Source organism: Chiloscyllium plagiosum, unplaced genomic scaffold (assembly GCF_037043375.1).
Source record: "Chiloscyllium plagiosum isolate Xiang-an unplaced genomic scaffold, Cpla_swu_hap1 HiC_scaffold_28, whole genome shotgun sequence".
Classification (NCBI taxonomy): domain Eukaryota; kingdom Metazoa; phylum Chordata; class Chondrichthyes; order Orectolobiformes; family Hemiscylliidae; genus Chiloscyllium; species Chiloscyllium plagiosum.
Window position 1 is genome coordinate 35,442,239 of NW_028270166.1, and position 20,067 is coordinate 35,462,305.

A 20,067-nucleotide genomic window follows, 5' to 3' on the forward strand; every position below is an offset into this window, starting at 1 on the left:
AGAAAATAAACACTATGCTCTGTGAGGAATGAACAATACGTCTGTTCACATATCAGTGATCAATATTACTCATATCATTCCAATAATGAGTGTCTGATTCGTGATAACGTATAGTGAAGTAAAGTCTGTGTTATGGTGAACTCACTTATTTGTAACAGCATTGATTGAGGGCCATCTATAACCCATTAATTAAAAACAATGCAACCATCTTTTCCTATGGACCAATTTCCCTCTATTGACTGCTGAAAATGAAATAGAATAAATGTGAAAAACCCTGAGAAGAAATGCAAGCACTTGTCCATAAAATCCATGAACAGATCCAACTCAATACTCTGACCAATAAAGGAAAGCATACCAAATGCCTCCTTCACTATCCTGTCTACTTGTGACTCCACTTTCAAGAAGCTATGAACCTGTACTCCAAGATCTCTTTGTTCAGCAATACTCCCGAGGACCTTACCATTAAGTGTATAAGTCCTGCTAAGATTTGCTTTCCCAAAATGCAGCACCTCACATTTATCTGAATTAAACTCCATCTGCTATTTCTCAGCCCACTGGCCCACTGATCAAGATCCCATTGTAATCTGAGACAACCTTCTTCACTGTCCACTACACCTCCAATGTTGGTGTCCTCTGCAAACTTACTAACTATACCTCTTATGCTCACATCCAAATCATTTATATAAATGATGAAAAGTAGTGGATCCAGCACTGATCCTTGTGATACTCCACTGGTCACAGGCCTCCAGTCTGAAAAACAACCCTCCACCACCACCTCTGTCTTCTACTTTTGAGCCAGTTCTGTATCCAAATGTCTAGTTCTCCCTGCATTTTATGAGACCTAACCTTGCTAACCAGTCTCTCATGGGGAACCCTGTCGAATGCTTTACTGAAGTCTATATAGATCACGGCCACCATTCTGCCCTCATCAATCCTTTTTGTTATTTGTTCAAAAAACTCAATCAAGTTTGTGAGACATGATTTCCCACATGTAAAGCCATGTTGACTGTCCATAATCAGCCCTCGCCTTTCCAAATACATGTAGATCGTGTCCCTCAGAACTTCCTTCAACGCCACTGACGTCAGGCTCACTGGTCTAAAGTTCCCTGGCTTGTCCTTACCATTTTTCTTAAATGGTGACATCACATTAGCTAACCTCCAGTCTTCCGGCACCTCACCTGTGATATCGATGCTACAAATGTCTCAGTAAGAGGCCCAGCAATCACTTCCCTAGCTTCCCATAGAGTTCCAGGATACACCTGATGCCAGAGGAAGTGGTTGAGGCTAGTACAATTGCAACATTTAAAAGGCATCTGGATGTGTATATGAATAGGAAGGGTTTGGAGGGATATGGGCTGGGTGCTTGCAGGTGGGACTAGATTGGGTTGGGATATCTGGTCAGCATGGACGAGTTGGACCGAAAGGTCTGTTTACGTGCTGTTCATCTCTATGACTCTATGACTGTGTAACTAAGCTTACATTTCTCTTGGATCTCTTTTAAATTGTAATCTCTTTTAAATATATTAACCTTCACTGGTTGAAATGCGATGGGGGTTGATCCTGAGTATGGAGGTACCTTGTTACAGAAGCTGGTGATTCCCAAATGCATAACTAAATGACAATTACTTACCATGTGTCCAGGTAGTGAGTTGTCAGTTATCTTTATCAAATTACTATTGATAACCTCCCAGTTCCACACTTAACCAATGTCCACTTACAAGTTCTTACCAACGGGGGTCACTAGTTGGCGATGAGGAGCTGAATGTTTTCCTCAGTCAGTCCAGCGACACTGAAGTCAAAGGCAGCATCCTTAGCTCTGGCACACCTCACTTGGGATCTTCCAGGCCTGTCAACTAGATTTTTAGCTCACAATGTTAAGCACATGATTGCACAGTTCACTCCAGGAGACACACTTATTTAATATTTTCTGAAATATGTGACATTTTATGAACTGGATGATGAATTTCTAATGTAGTTTGATGTGAACATGTTAAACTTTTGAAATCTTATTAAATTCATTCCACGCTCTGTTGAGATCTATTGAATTCATTCTGGAATGTGTAAATACTGCAAACCGTAAAGGAGCTTCAGGAATGCTGTCAGACTTGCAGATTCCCCGTTGTGAATTCCAAAAAAGCTGCTTTCAACATGAAAGCCTGGACAAAATTTCATTACACAACCAGAAAATATATTTGGTGTACAATGTATCTGAACTCCCAAGTTGACTGAGGACAAACTGTAGCAGATAGGCAATGGGAAGTTATATTACTGCAAAGTATATTGAAATAAAAGAACTCAATTGTTTGAAGGATTATAAGGAGCCTGAGATAAATGAGAAATGACTGGTAAGCTCAGAAGCTAGCAGTTCTTACCCAATTTAAAAAAGGTTTTAAGATTTATGGTGGCCTTATCTGTTCTGCAAAAATATTCATGGACCACAGAAGTCATTTTGATGAAGCACTTGGATCTAAGAGATTAGTAAAGTAGTAAAATCACATAATTATGACAACCAGATTACCCAAAACAATTTGAAGTTTTAATAATTTAGATCAGAAGGACAGACAGTTGTTCAGCTCAGAAAGGATTATTCATTCCCTTGTCAATGCACCCTTGTCTGAGCATGAACTATCACTTGTAATCCTCTCCAAGTCGTCCATGTTTCAACCCCATGGTCTTTCATTCTATATGTTTTTTTGTATCAAAGTAAAATATGAGAACTTTGCAACTGAAGCATGTTCTGTCTTGGCGCCTCACCTGAATTTCTTACCAAATATTTCAATAAACAGGGTTAGCACACAGCATGAGCGATGACAGAGGCTCGGTATTTAAAACAAGAAAATAAAATTTTTAAGAAGTTTTGTTTAATTTCCCAAATACCTGTACTAACAAACACTCCATGTATATATGTCATAATTCTCAGCTCCTCTTGCCGTGTCAAATCACTTTGCAAGAAATAAAGTACTTTTGAAGTGTAGCCGCTGTTCTAATGTAGGAAACACAGCAACTATCTTGTGCACAGCAAGATCCCACAAAAGCAGTTTACAGCTATCCTCCTTTTACCATCCTACTAATCATTGTGCCATTTGTAATGTCCTAAATCTATCTCTACAGTTAAGTCCAAATTGTTATAATACATCACAAATAGCAAAGGCCCCCAACTGCAATTTCCACTCCAATGGAAATGGATTTCCAGTCATAGAAACCTGCTCCCCACCTCTCAGCCAAACTTGTGCCTCTTTGACTTGGATCCAATAGGCTCTTACTTTCGTGACCAACTGCCATTTGACCAAAAGCCTTGATAAAGTCAATTTTTAAAAGTTAATTTAGGATGTCAGCCTCGCTTGCTGTCTAGCCAGCATTTATTGCCCATCCCTAGTTGCCCTTGAGAATGTGGTAGTGAGTTTCCTTCTTGAATCGTTGTGTGCATGTGTTGTAGGTAGACCCACGATGACATTATGAATTACATTCCAGAAGTTTGACCCCACAGCATACAATGAATGGGAACATATTTTTAATTCAGGACAGTAAGTGGCTTGGAGGGGAACTTGAAGGTGATGGTGCCCCCATGTATCCACTGCTCCGATCTTTCCAGATGGTTAAGATTGTGGGTTTGGAAACTGCTGTCTAAGGATTTTTGGTGCATTTCTGCAGTATTCCTTGTTTTGTACACACTACTGCTACTGAGCATCAGTGGTGGAGGGTGTGAATCCTTGGGGATGTCAAACAAATGGGCTCCTTTATCCTGGATGGTATCAAGCGTCTTGAGCGTTGTTGGAGCTACACACATCCAGGAGGAGGAAGTGAGGGCTGCAGATGCTGGAGATCAGAGCTGAAAATGTGTTGCTGGAAAAGCGCAGCAGATCAGGCAGCATCCAAGGAGCAGGAGAATCGACGTTTCGGGCAACACATTTTCAGCTGCACACATCCAGGCAAATGGGGAGTATTCCACCACATCCTGACTTGTGCCTTGTAGGTATTTGACAGACTTTGGGGAGTCAGGAGGTATTTACTTAGCTTCTGACCTACCCTTCTCGCCATGATAATTATATGGGCAATCCAGTTCAATTGTCATGTGTAAGCCACGTCAAATATACTACCATCGCCAAATCACCTGGTTACCTTTTCAAAAGGTTCAATCAAATTTGTCAGATATGACCTCCCCTTATAAAATCCATCCTGACTATCCCTGATAATGCTGACAGGTTTCCTGATCCCTGTCTATTTGTGTCTCACCAGGAGCAGTCATATTCTGTTTCTTAGAATTCTTTTAATAACTTACCAACCACCAAAGTTAGAGTGACTAGACTGTACTTTCCTGGTCTGCCCCTTCTTCCCTTTTGTAATAAAGGAATAATGTTGGTAGTGCTCCCGTCATCTAGCACCTTACATGTGGCCATAGAGGATTTGAACATTACTAGCAGGGCCCTAATATTTCCACCATTGCCTTCCTTAACTGCCTGGGGTACATCTCATTTGGACTTGCAGGTTTACCCACTTTGAAAGTTGCTAAACTGTCACTAATTCTCTCCACCTGTTTTATCCTTTTCCAGTTGGAAGGCTGATGAAAGTTATTCATTGAGGATTATACTTATATTTTATGGGTCCACACACAGATTGACATGACAGCCCAAAATTCCCTTATCATTCTCATGCTGTTTGTATATTAAAAATAAATCTCTTTGGTTTTTTTCTTCTATTCTATCCACCAATGCTTTCTCATGGACTCTCTTTGTTATCTTAATTTCATTTTTAAGTTTGCTCCTACATTTTCTTGAGAGACTCTGCTTCATTGGGGGTCAGTGAGCTCAGTTGGCTGGGTGGCTGGTTTGCACTACAGAGAAAAGTCAATAGTGTGGGTTCAATTCGTGCACTGGCGGAGGTGCTTCCTCCAGACCAAAGGGGTAGCCATGGGCACACGTATGGGCCCCAGCTATGCCTGTCTCTTTGTTGGCTACGTAGAGCAGTTGATCTTCCGTAATTACACTGGCACCACTCCCCACCTCTTCCTCCGCTACATTGATGACTGCATTGGCGCCACCTCGTGCTCCCGCGAGGAGGTTGAGCAATTCATCAACTTCACCAACACATTCCACCCTGACCTTAAATTTACCTGGACCATTTCTGACACCTCCCTCCCCTTCCTGGACCTCTCCATCTCCATCAGTGACGACCGACTTGACACTGACATTTTCTACAAACCCACCGACTCCCACAGCTACCTGGATTACACCTCTTCCCACCCTACCTCTTGTAAAAATGCCATCCCGTATTCCCAATTCCTCCGCCTCCGCCGTATCTGCTCCCAGGAGGAGCGGTTCCACCATAGAACACACCAGATGGCCTCCTTCTTTAGAGACCGCAATTTCCCTTCCCACGTGGTTAAAGATGCCCTCCAACGCATCTCATCCACATCCCGCACCTCCGCCCTCAGACCCAACCCCTCCAACCGCAACAAGGACAGAACGCCCCTGGTGCTCACCTTCCACCCTACCAACCTTCGCATAAACCAAATCATCCGCCGACATTTCCGCCACCTCCAAACAGACCCCACCACCAGGGATATATTTCCCTCCCCACCCCTCTCCGCCTTCCGCAAAGACCGTTCCCTCCGTGACTACCTGGTCAGGTCCACGCCCCCCTACGACCCACGCTCCCATCCTGGCACTTTCCCCTGCCACCGCAGGAACTGTAAAACCTGTGCCCACACCTCCTCCCTCACCTCCATCCAAGGCCCTAAAGGAGCCTTCCACATTCATCAAAGCTTTACCTGCACATCCACTAATATCATCTATTGTATCCGTTGCTCCCGATGCGGTCTCCTCTACATTGGGGAGACTGGGCGCCTCCTAGCAGAGCGCTTTAGGGAACATCTCCGAGACACCCGCATCAATCAACCAAATCGCCCAGTGGCTCAACATTTCAACTCCCCCTCCCACTCTGCCGAGGATATGGAGGTGCTGGGCCTCCTCCACCGCCGCTCCCTCACCACCAGATGCCTGGAGGAAGAACGCCTCATCTTCCGCCTCGGAACACTTCAACCCCAGGGCATCAATGTGGATTTCAACAGTTTCCTCATTTCCCCTTCCCCCACCTCATCCTAGTTTATAACCTCCAGCAACTCGACTTGTCCGGACTTGTCCGACCTGCCCAGCTCCTTTTCCACCTATCCACTCCACCCTCTCTTCCCTGACCTATCACCTTCATCTCCTTCCCCACTGACCTATTGTACTCTATGCTACTCTCTCCCCACCCCCACCCTCCTCTAGCTTATCTCTCCATGCTTCAGGCTCTCTGCCTTTATTCCTGATGAAGGGCTTTTGCCCAAAACGTCAATTTTGCCTGTCCTCGGATGCTGCCTGAATTGCTGTGCTCTTCCAGCACCACTAATCCAGAATCTGGTTTCCAGCATCTGCAGTCATTGTTTTTACCTCGTTGATTTTAACCCTACTGCGAATCCTCTTGCAAGGATGCCTGCCTTGAAGAAGTTTTACTCCTCTCTCTACAAGAATCTCAGGGAGTCTCTCTCTCACTGCAATTCCCAGGTCATTTCCTCAGCCCTGAAGCTCTTCAACCATGTCCTGAAACAAACTCGCTATCACAGCCACATCTGCTTCCTCAGTGCCTGTCTCCGTAACCAATTCACCCCACACGGACTCCGGACCACCTTTAAACCAGCAGAGTTCGGACCCGAACAGGACAAACAGTACAGATTACAGATTCAAAAACACCAGCAACGGTTCTCCATCAAGATCCTCCGCTCCACGCTTGCAGCAATGCGCCGGCACCTAACCTCTCTACAGTCTGCCCTGCCTCAGCTGAGGGCCACACTCTCTCAGAATTGCAAAGGACCCACTCTGTACTACATCCTCAGGAGAATTCATACTCTCAACAAACAGTATTTCAATTCCATCTCAAACATCAAAAACTGTAAGTACAACAAACTTTTATCTACCCACCTCCATAACCAGCGCTCCTCAAACATTCCAGAAGATTACCCCGGCCTCTGGAACTGCTTGGACACCATTAGCCATGTGGCTGGTGCAGCAGCCACCCCCACGCTGATTGATGATGTCACTTCTGCCCCCATCATGGCCACTCCCACAGCCACTTCCGGCCCTCACATCATCGCCGATGCCACACGCTCAGTGACTTCCGTCACCCCCACTGCCATGTCTGCCACCACCTCCGCCCCCACCAGCGCCACTCACCTGCATTCTGCTGACACGCCCCCCACAGACCCCACTGTCACTATCCCCACCCCCCAGAACCCCGAGGGGAACACTACCCCTGCTCATGACTCTACCCCCATTCCCCCCACCATCACACCCACTCCAGTTACAGGTTCCGCCCCCACTCCCAGCTCTACACCCACACCAGCTCCCAGCTCCCAGCCATGCCGAGTTTTCACCATCCCCCCAGACCTCCCCCTCACTGAGGACGAACGATCAGTCCTCAGCAAAGGACTCACCTTCGTCCCCCTCCGTCCACGCATCAATGAATTTAATACACGCCGTGACATCGAACAATTCTTCCGTCGCCTCCGCCTCCGAGCTTACTTTCACAATCAGGATTCCCGCCCATCTTCCGAGGACCCCTTCGCCCACCTCCAACACACTGCATCCACCTGGACACCCCGTGCTGGCCTATTACCTGCCCTCGACCTCTTCATTTCCAACTGCCGCCGGGACATTAACCGCCTCAACCTGTCGACCCCCCTCCCCCACTCCAACCTCTCACCCTCACAACGCGCAGCCCTCCAATCCCTCTGCTCCAATCCTGACCTCACCATCAAGCCAGCGGACAAAGGGGGCGCAGTGGTAGTCTGGCGCACTGACCTCTACATCGCTGAAGCCAAACGCCAACTCGAGGACACCTCTTCCTACCGTCCCCTTGACCATGACCCCACCCCCCATCACCAAACCATCATCTCCCAGACCATACACAACCTCATCACCTCAGGAGATCTCCCACCCACAGCTTCCAACCTCATAGTCCGGGAACCCCGCACTGCCCGGTTCTACCTCCTTCCCAAGATCCACAAGCCTGACCACCCTGGCCGACCCATTGTCTCAGCATGCTCCTGCCCCACTGAACTCATCTCTACCTACCTCGACACTGTCCTATCCCCCCTAGTCTAGGAACTCCCCACATACATTCGAGACACCACCTACGCCCTCCATCTCCTCCAAGACTTCTGTTTCCCCGGCCCCCAACGCCTCATCTTCACCATGGATATCCAATCCCTCTACACCTCCATCCGCCATGACCAGGGCCTCCAAGCCCTCCGTTTTTTCCTCTCCAGACGTTCCCAACAGTACCCCTCCACCGACACTCTCATTCGTTTGGCCGAACTGGTCCTCACCCTTAACAATTTCTCCTTTGAATCCTCCCACTTCCTCCAGACCAAAGGGGTAGCCATGGGCACACGTATGGGCCCCAGCTATGCCTGTCTCTTTGTTGGCTACGTAGAGCAGTTGATCTTCCGTAATTACACCGGCACCACTCCCCACCTCTTCCTCCGCTACATTGATGACTGCATTGGCGCCACCTCGTGCTCCCGCGAGGAGGTTGAGCAATTCATCAACTTCACCAACACATTCCACCCTGACCTTAAATTTACCTGGACCATCTCTGACACCTCCCTCCCCTTCCTGGACCTCTCCATCTCCATCAGTGACGACCGACTTGACACTGACATTTTCTACAAACCCACTGACTCCCACAGCTACCTGGATTACACCTCTTCCCACCCTACCTCTTGCAAAAATGCCATCCCGTATTCCCAATTCCTCCGCCTCCGCCGTATCTGCTCCCAGGAGGAGCGGTTCCACCATAGAACACACCAGATGGCCTCCTTCTTTAGAGACCGCAATTTCCCTTCCCACGTGGTTAAAGATGCCCTCCAACGCATCTCATCCACATCCCGCACCTCCGCCCTCAGACCCAACCCCTCCAACCGCAACAAGGACAGAACGCCCCTGGTGCTCACCTTCCACCCTACCAACCTTCGCATAAACCAAATCATCCGCTGACATTTCCGCCACCTCCAAACAGACCCCACCACCAGGGATATATTTCCCTCCCCACCCCTCTCCGCCTTCCGCAAAGACCGTTCCCTCCGTGACTACCTGGTCAGGTCCACGCCCCCCTACGACCCACGCTCCCATCCTGGCACTTTCCCCTGCCACCGCAGGAACTGTAAAACCTGTGCCCACACCTCCTCCCTCACCTCCATCCAAGGCCCTAAAGGAGCCTTCCACATTCATCAAAGCTTTACCTGCACATCCACTAATATCATCTATTGTATCCGTTGCTCCCGATGCGGTCTCCTCTACATTGGGGAGACTGGGCGCCTCCTAGCAGAGCGCTTTAGGGAACATCTCCGAGACACCCGCATCAATCAACCAAATCGCCCAGTGGCTCAACATTTCAACTCTCCCTCCCACTCTGCCGAGGATATGGAGGTGCTGGGCCTCCTCCACCGCCGCTCCCTCACCACCAGATGCCTGGAGGAAGAACGCCTCATCTTCCGCCTCGGAACACTTCAACCCCAGGGCATCAATGTGGATTTCAACAGTTTCCTCATTTCCCCTTCCCCCACCTCATCCTAGTTTATAACCTCCAGCAACTCGACTTGTCCGGACTTGTCCGACCTGCCCAGCTCCTTTTCCACCTATCCACTCCACCCTCTCTTCCCTGACCTATCACCTTCATCTCCTTCCCCACTGACCTATTGTACTCTATGCTACTCTCTCCCCACACCCACCCTCCTCTAGCTTATCTCTCCATGCTTCAGGCTCTCTGCCTTTATTCCTGATGAAGGGCTTTTGCCCGAAACGTCGATTTTGCCTGTCCTCGGATGCTGCCTGAATTGCTGTGCTCTTCCAGCACCACTAATCCAGAATGAGGTTTGAGTAGATTAGATTCTCTACAGTGTGAAAACAGGCCCTTTGGCCCAACAAGTCCATACTGCCCCTCTGAAGAGGAACCCACCCAAACCCATTCCCTATATTTACCCCGACTAACACTGTGGGCAACTTAGCATGGCCAATTCACCTAACCTCCTGATGAAGGGCTTTTGCCCGAAACGTCGATTTCAAAGCTCCTTGGATGCTGCCTGAACTGCTGTGCTCTTCCAGCACCACTAATCCAGAATCTGGTTTCCAGCATGTGCAGTCATTGTTTTTACCCAATTCACCTAACCTGCATATCTTTGGATTGTAGGAGGAAACTCCACACAGACAGGCAGGATTCGAACCCAGATGCTATGAGGCAGCAGTGCTAACCACTGAGCCACCATGTAGGTTACCTGGAAGGATTCTCCTTCTCAACCTTTCCTCTTACCAGAGGCTTAGTGACCCTCAGGTTAAACCACATCTTGTTGTCTTTCTCTGAGGGAGCAGCCCTCCAGTCTTCTGGGACTATGGTGGCTTTATCTTTCTTGAACACTTGATATCTGCCAAATACTTTTCATAAGACAACATACAAGAAAAAGGTAGGCCAGCAAAAAAAATCAACAAAGGCAAATGCCGAAGAAGAAAGACTGAGAATAACTTAAACTTTGTTCATTTCATAGTTACACATACTTCTGTTGCAAAGCTGTGGTGAAATTATAAGATGTCCTGGGCTACATTATTTAATTCTTGGAACTTGGAATAGAACTTTCTGTATTTAATGTGGACTTGATTTGTGAAATAAAACCAAATGGAATTTTTTCTCACTAACAAGAAATGGAACATACATTGGATAATGACACAAAGATCAAAGAAGATGAAAGCTGGCATGATTACAGAGTATTTTATGCTTTAATTTCACACATCTTGATCTGAACTGAATAAAACCCCAAGAGTTTGGTATTGCAATAAAGCAGTAACTTGCACTTAATGATGACAGATATGAACCCCCAAAATACTATCTGCTGTTTTAGCTCTTAATTCCAAAATGTGGTCTTACATTCAGAACTGCTACAGAGCCAACATAACTGCAGACATAAATTCAGTGGCTGGCTGGCAAAACCCCTGTATAGGGCTGATGGAATGTAACACCTAAAGGTCTGAATGAAATTTCAAACAAACTGGACTGTAATCTCTCATGACTACAAAGATAATAAGGGACTGACCACCCCTTGTTCAACTCCACATTGACAGTTGCCAGAGGCTAGAATCAAACCCAGGTCCCTGGTGCTGTGAGGTAGCAGTGCTAACCACTGAGCCACCATGAATGTTCCAATCCAATCAGCCTGGGGTTGAGAGTTAAGATGCTGTGAAGATCACAGTTGAAGAATTATCTTCCATTCACACCTGTGTTGCTGGCAAAGACAATACCCCTCTCCAAGTGTTGCAAACCATTTATGAAAGACTCAAGACAACGAACCTTCAATCAGCCCACAGAACTGGCTATCTCAAAAATCAACTATTCAACTATCAACACTAGTGATACCAGTCCAACCCAATAACTGTGGCAATGTTGTCTTTTCTACGCTTTAGAAACAATTCAGTGTCTGATCACTTTTATTTTGCTTTTATGTTACTGGAACAATTTCTCATTTCTAATCTGTGTGTTTGTATGATGCATTAATGTTTCTTCTCGTGTCATAATTAATCGACTCATTCTTTGAGTTAGGTCATGGAAGCCTGGTTAAATTGACTCCTTTCAAAACATAATTTGGAGGTGCCTGTGTTGAACTGGGGTGGAAAGGTTAACAAGGACACAACACCAGGTTATAGTCCAACAGGTTTATTTGGAAGCAGTAGCTTCAAAAGCCAGTACATCCAAACAAACCTATTGGACTATCACCTTGGTGCTGTGTGATTTTTAACTTCAAAATATAAGTTTGTTTAAGTCTGGGAGAAAGCTATGCACATGGGAAGGGACTTATTTTTAAAGTAATGTTGTTGTGACCATCTGAGGAGTAAAGAAAGGGAGCCAAATCATCATTCCTTCCCTGATAAATTAACAATTTGATGTATCCTGTCTAGAACAGTAACAAGCCGGGGTACCTTACCGAGAATCTGCACATAACACTTTAAATGGATGGCTAACATAGATAGAGACTTCTTAAACAATTCTAAACTTAATCCCATCCTTCTATACTGAACCGAAGTGCATCAAGAGGTAGTTTATGTAATTCTGGTTTCAGTATAGCCAATAATGGGTATCACTGAAATGTAGACGAGTGCAATACGATTGATATATGAACGCTCAGACAGAATAGTCATGGTACAAGAGAGGACTGTTTTGAATGCTAATAGAACAAATTGTCAAGTCAATGTGGGAAATCAATGTAGAATGAATTTACAAACTGCAATACCACAAAACCAATAACTGGTAATGTTATTTCATTATTGCCTATGTTAGTAAGGAATATCTGTCCTGATAGGATTATCCTTCCAACATTAAAATTATTCACACTTTTTCTCCTATTTCTATGCCTGCCTTCACTGAGCTCATCTTCTCTATGACCCCCCCGCTACTATATTGACTCTATGCCTACTAAGTACAGCTGTTTAGGTAGTTTCCCCTTTGTCTTCAAACCTGTCATCATCACACGTTTCCTCAGAGAACAAAAATGTGGACCTTGCAGACTGCCAGTCCATCTCCAACCCCATATTCTTCTTTAAAGACCTTGAATATTCTTGTCTCCTAAACCTGTACCAAACAGAGACATTATTTTCTCTGGTTAGGAGGTCACTGACAATGTGGTCATCATATTACAGAATTATGAGAAACGTTAGGAACATGAGAATAGAATTAGGATTTACCCCCATTTAGTCTTTTATACCATTCAATGAGGTCTTGGCGGATCTATGACCTAACACCATATACCTGTCTTTGCCTTATATCTTATAATATGTTTGGCAAACAAAAATCACAATTTCAAAACTAACAATTGATCTAGCGTTAATTGGTATTTTTAAATTGATCTCTAAACCTTGAGAATTTTTGGATGTTGGAGCATTTTCTACTTCAACCCTTGAAATCTTGGTCGAAGAGTGTGGTACTGGACAAGCTGAAAAGGAAAAGCTTTCTCCTGAAATCTTGGTTCCAATTTAGTTGGTGCCCTTAGTCCCAACCTTCAAACTAAAGCCTTTTATAGGTATATCATGAATTAAAGAATGACTAGATTAAGATTAGGGCCAATCAAGGACTGTAGTGGGAAGTTGTGCATGGAGTCCCAGGAGATTGGAGAAGTGTGAAATGAATATTTTTGTTGGTATTCACACTGGAAAAAGACAACGTTGTTGAGGAGAATACTGAGATAGAGGCTACTAGACTAGACGGTATTGAGGTTCACAAGGAGGAGGTGTTAGCAAATCTGGAAAGTGTGAAAATAGTTAAGACCCCTAAACCAGATGGGATTTATCCTTGGATTGTCTGGGAAGCCAGGGAGGGGATTGCAGAGCCTTCGGCTTTGATCTTTATGTCATCATTGTCTACAGAAATAATGCCAGAAGACTGGAGGATAGCAATGTTTTCCCCTTATTCTAGAAGGGAGTAGAGACAACCCTGATAATTATAGACTAGTGAGCCTTACTTCAGTTGTGCGTAAACCATTGGAAAAGGTTATAAGAGATAGGATTTGTAATCATATAGAAAGGAATAAGTTGCTTAGGGATAATCAACATGATTTTGTGAAGGGTGGGGTATGCGTCACATACCTAATTGAGTTCTTTGATAAGGTGACTAAACAGGTGGATGAGGATAAAGCGGTTGATGTGGTGTATATGGATTTCAGTAAGGCGTTTGATAATGTTCCCCACAGTAAGCTATTGCACAAAATACGGAGGCATGGGTTTGAGGGTGATTTAATGGTTTGGATCAGAAATTGGCTCGATGAAAGAAGACAGAGGATAGTGGTTGATGGGAAATGTTCACCCTGGAGTGTACCGCAAGGATCTGTTTTGGGTCCACTACTGTTTGTCATTTTTATAAATGACCTGGATGAGGGCATAGAAGAATGGGTTAGTAACTTTATGGATGACACTAAGGTTGGTGGAGTTGTCGATAGTGCTGAAAGATGTTGCAGGTTACATAGCGACAGACATAAGCTGCAGAGCTGGGCTGAGAAGTGACAAATGGAGTTTAATGCAGAAAAGTGTGAGGTGATTCACTTTGGAAGGAGCAGCAGGAATAAAGAGTACTGGCCTAATGGTAAGATTCTTGGCAGTGTAGATGAGCAGAGAGATCTCGGTATCCATGTTCCAAGATCCCTCAAAGTTGCCACCCAGGTTGATATGGTTGTTAAGGAGGCATACAGTATGTTAGCTTTTATTGGTAGAGGGATTGAGATTTGGAGCCACGAGGTCATGTTACAGCTGTACAAAACTCTATTGCGACAGCACTTGGGATATTGCATACATTTCTGGTCAGCGCATTATAGGAAAGAAGTGGAAGCTTTTGAAAGGGTTCAGAGGAGTTAAGATGTTGCTTGGTATAGAAGGAAAGTCTTATGAGGAAAGGCTGAGCGACTTGAGGCTGTTTTGGTTAGAAAGGAGAAGGTTGAGAGGTGACTTAATTGAGACATATAAGATAATCAGAGGGTTAGATAGGGTGGACAGTGAGAACTTTTTCCCTCCAGTAGTGATGGCTAGCATAAGGTGACATAGCTTTAAGTTGAGGGGTGATAGATATAAGACAGATGTCAGTGGTGGTTTCCGTACTCAGAGAGTAATAAGGGCGTGGAATGCCCTGCCTGCAACAGTAGTAGACTTGTCAACTTTAAAGACATTTAGGTGGTCATTGGATAAACAGATGGATGAGAATGGAATAGTTTAGGATAGATAGGCTTCAGATTGGTTCCACAGATCGGTGCAAAATCAAGGGACGAAGGACCTGTACTGCGCTGTATTGTTCTATGTTTTATGTTCTGTGTTCTAACTAGTGAATGTAGATACACTCAATCTACCCTGCCTACTACACATTTATACATTGAAGCCTTTGTTCAAATCATACCAACATTCCAAGGAACACAATTTTAATTGACTTAGCCTTTCCTCAAAATGAAACCCTTGAAAGAAATGTTGGTCATATTTTTCCCATGGTGGAGAGTGTGTCCTGGTGAAAGTGGCAAAGGTGGCCAATAACCGTAATTCCCATCCCCCAACATGGTAATCTCCAGTTTTGCAGGTTAGAGATTTGTGTATACACTCTGTATGGAGGCTGCTGGTCATTTAAATAATCACCTGCTTCTGCTGAGGTGAGAACTTGAAACCTAGGAGTGGAAGTTAAAGCTGAAGTATGTAGATTAGACTGGTGAGAGGAGGTCTGAATTTCATTGGTTTGTTCAGATATCCAGGGTACTCCTTTAGAAATATAAAGTACTCTTTGAATCTGTTCCCAGAGCAATTTTGGAAGTGGTCAGCTGATCAATGTAAAATGACCGTTGGAATTGTTAAGCATAACCATAAATAGCAAAAACTCATGTTTGTCCAGCCCAATTGAGCCATTAACAGACCTGTCAAAATTACCTGTCAGAACATCAAAGACACCTATTCAAGGAACCTATCAAATGAGGCTGTCATAACTGTCAAGAGGACCTGTAAAAGGAAGCTGATAATTTGTCAAAGTGTTTCAGATTTGTGCACTTTCACTATATGAACACATGTCTGGAGTGTTAAAAGAAAATGCCTGCTTGCAGTTTCATCTTTCCTCTGTATAAGCTGTCGCTTCTGCTGTCTGACAGATTTCATAACCACCCATTGTCACAGTAAGATGCCTACCTTTCAGCATTTTTATTGACATCTACGAGGTGCTCTTTGAAGTGGCACTATGTGTTCCAATGTTCTTTTGTTATAAGGGATTGTACCACTTGAAGGCAATAATTATTGCATTATCGTTTACTTAGTTGAAGAAATGCCAATATAGTAATTGAGTTTTTTATGTCTGAGATGAATTAGTCAATTTGGCGAAGTCTGCAATAAATATTTAGAACTTTATTTTACAAAACTTTGTTTTGTTTCATCTCTGCACAAGTCCTAACATTTGCACATGTTAGATGCTAGATGGATTTTCAGTTCAGATTTGGCATAGTAAGAGCAAAAGGTAGTGACCAGTCATTCAGGTTAACACGAGTTGGTACTAAATTGGCCTACGGGCCATAAAGAGCAAAGGGCTGGTGCACTGCAGTAGGTAAGAATGGACTGCATGAAGGACCGTGGCGTGGGGTGGGGGGGGGGGGGGGGTGGTTTGGTGCCAAAGCACATTGCAGCTGGTTGGCTCAGTGGTCAGCACTGCTGCCTCAAAGCACCAGGGACCCAGGTTCGATTCTAGCCTGAGGCAACTGTCAGTCTGGAGTTTGCACATTCTCCCTGTATCTGCATGGGTTCCCTCTGGGTGCTCTGGTTTCCTCCCACAGTCCAAAAATGTGCAGGCCAGGTGAATTGGCCATGCTAAATTGCCCATAGGGTTAGGTGCATTAGTCAGAGGGAAATGAGTCTGGGTGGTTTACTCTTCGGAGGGTCAGTGTGGGCTGAAGAGTCTGCTTTCATAGTGTAGGGAACCTAATCAAGACATGGGTTGACATGTGTTGATGTGGAGATAAAGATTGGATAAATCCTCAAGCTTTCTTCTTGATGTTTTTAAACTTTGGATCAATGATAGATCCTGGGGGCAAAGTTTCTCCCCAGCCTGTCTTGGCATCTGACAGCTTTCTCAGTTGTTCTGGGGTCACCCACTCAACGTCTAATCCAGAATGTCCCTCTGAACTGAAATCCACCATCGGGCAACCATTTTGAAATGTCACGTTAGTGAAGCTGGTAATTTTCCTGTCTCTGTATACCTGACCTGAGAGTGAAAACCCAGGCCAGTGTCTTTTGGATGTGATGTCCAATTCTATTGTTCAAAAAGAGACAAAAAGTTCCATGGAACTATTTTGAAGAAGAGCAGAGGATTTAGTTGTAACAACCTTCCTGATGCTTACCATTCAATCAACATCACACAAACCAATTATCTAATCATTATCTCATTATATTTTTGGGAGCACAATTTAGATTCTACTTTTCCTAAGTGATAAGATTGACCACATGTCAAAAAGTATGTTAGCAGCTATAAGTGAGATGGCTGACAATTATGTGCTATATAAACCATCTCTTCAAAAATAAACATCCCCTTTCTCAAATAGAAGATAAATGTCTTTCATACATGGGGGTTGCATCTTTGAAGGGAAAATTTGATAAATAGTTGAAGTAGACAAAAATATTAGGCTATGGGGATGAGAGCAGGGCAGTGGGATTATCTTAGGGTTACCCTGGTAAAGAACACAGGCCAGGCAGAATGGTTATTGTGCTCTGTAGTTCTTCACAGTCCTGTTGTCTGTACGGAGAGGAACATGATCGCTGAATTAAACCACCTCAATGTCAGCATTTTGTTAATCTTGCTCGAACCATTTAACACAAATATTCTGTGTTTATGAAACAGCAAAACTAGAAAGTAGTGTTTGTTTGGCAAATGAAAAGATAGAACGAACAACCACCCAGAGGGACAAGTCAGGAGCTGCAATTTTGGATTCAGGATGAGTCAACAAATTTAGAAATTTCCATACATATTTCAATCTCAGTGATTGCTAATCATTCTATTTGAATAGAGCAAAATTAGTGCTATTCAAGCAAATTAATATCAGTCTGTTTTTCTTTCCAGGCTCACAGTACCTGGTTCTGAGCTATGGCATCACTGCCACTGTTCAAAAATAAATTGAAACAGTTTTCTAATCTTAAAGATACTCGGCAAGTGGCTTTCAACAGGCAAGATGTGCGTGTTTTAAAATATCATTTTGAGAATGAATAAAAAGACAACTCACAGCTCAGATTTTGAAAATGATAATTCAAATCTTCTGATTTTCACCAGAACTCACCTTGTCTGACACTGATCAGACAGTAAATGCAGAGTTATGAATGTATATTTAAAAAGGCCAAGTCAAAACACCCTCAGCAGAAGAATGCATACTGAGAGCAGGGTAGTGCCCTAGGCCTAATTGTTTTCAGCTCCTTCATAATGACCACCCCTCCATCTTAAGGTCAGAAATAGGGAAATTTATTGATGATCACACCATGTTCAGCACCATTCATGACTCCTCAGATACTGAAACAGTCCATGTTCAAATGCAACAAAATCTGGACTGTATCCAGACTTAGTCTGACAAGTGGCAAGTAACATTTACGCCACACAAATGCCAGATAATGACAATCAATAAGAGATAATTTAACTATTTCCACTTGACAGTCAAAGATATTGCCTTTACTAAATTTCCTAATATCAACATCTTGGGTTACTTTGATCAGAAATTGAACTGGTCTATCTGTCAGGGTGAAAGGGAAGGCTGGTAGCTTTAGGAAATGCTGGATGACTAAAGAAATTGAGGGTTTGGTTAAGAAAAAGAAGGAAGCATATGTCAGGTATAGACAGGATAGATTGAGTGAATCCTTAGAAGAGTATTAAGAAAGTAGGAGTATACTTAAGAGGGAAATCAGGAGGGCTAAACGGGGACATGAGATAGCTTTGGCAAATAGAATTAAGGAGAATCCAAAGGGGTTTTACAAATATATTAAGGACAAAAGGGTAACTAGAGAGAGAATAGGGCCCCTCAAAGATCAGCAAGGCAGCCTTTGTGTGGAGCCACAGAAAATGGGGGAGATACTAAATGAATATTTTGCATCAGTATTTACTGTGCGGCATGGACGGGTTGGACCGAAGGGTCTGTTTCCATGCTGTACATCTCTATGACTCTATGACTCTAATCATATATACAAAACAACATTGATTATCCAAATGAGACGAGCGGGGAATATTTTGTTTGGATAACTGATTGTTTGGATAACAGAAATGATCGTAAACAAAGGAAGCCTACTGAACATAATTACGTAAAAAAGTATCTTTATGGAGTTTCTATTGCAGATGCTGGAGATCACAGTCAAATATGTGGTGCTGGAAAAGCACAACAGGTTAGCAGCATCCGAGGAGCAGGAGAATTGAAGTTTTGAGCATAAGGCCCTTCATCAGGAATGAGGCTTGTGGGCTGGGGGGCTGAGAGATAGATGAGAGGGGGTTGGGACTGTGGGGAAGGTAACTGAGAATGTAATAAGTAGATGAAGGTGGGGAGAAGGTGTTAGGTTGGAGGGGAGGATGGAGCAGATAAATGGGAAAGACAATGGACAGGTTAAAAGGGCAGTGCCGAGTTGGAGGCTTGGGACTGGGATAAGGTGGGAAGAGGGGCAATGGAGAAACTGGTGAAATCCACATTAATCCCGTGTGGTTGCAGGGTACCAAGGCGGAAGATAAAGTGTTCTTTCTCCAGACATCGGCTGGTTAGGGTTTGGCAATGGAGGAGGTTCAGGACCTGCATGTCCTTGGTGGAGTGGGAGGGGGAGTTGAAGTGTTCAGCCATAGGGTCGTCAGGTTGGTTGGTGCGGGTGGCCCAGAGATGTTCTCTGAAATGATCTACAAGTTGGCGCTCTGTCTCCCCAGTGTAGAGGAGACTGCATCGGGTGCAATGGATACAGTAGATGACATTTGTGGAGGTACAGGTAAATTTCTGTCAGATGCAGAAAGATTCTTTGGAGCCTTGGATGGAGGTGAGAGGGTAGGTGTGGGTACAGATTTTATACTTCTTGCAGTGGCAGGGGAAGGTGCCATAAGTGGGTTGAGGACTGATGGGGAGCGTGAATCTGACAAGGGAGTCACGGAGGGAATGGTCTCTCTGGAACACTAATAGGGGTGGCAGGGGAATATATCCCTAGTGGTGGGGTCTGTTTGTCGGTGGCGGAAGTGGCGGAGGATAATGTGATGTATACGGAGGTTGTGTGTACAAACATTGGATATTGCTTAAAAATTCATGATAATATCCAAATAAAATTACTCTTTAGCTAGAGTTTGACTGAAATCACTGACATTTTCCTCGCTTTCATCCTGGTCCTCAACAGCAGCCTACATCTTTCTGCTGTGTCGTCCCGCTGTCAGTCTAACCAAGTGTTGTCCCTCCCTCCTCAGCGAGCACTGAGCTCTTAGAGAGAGAGAGAGGTGCAAAATACAGGGGGAACATGAGAGGCGGGGAAGACTTTTTTGCTGACTTCAGTT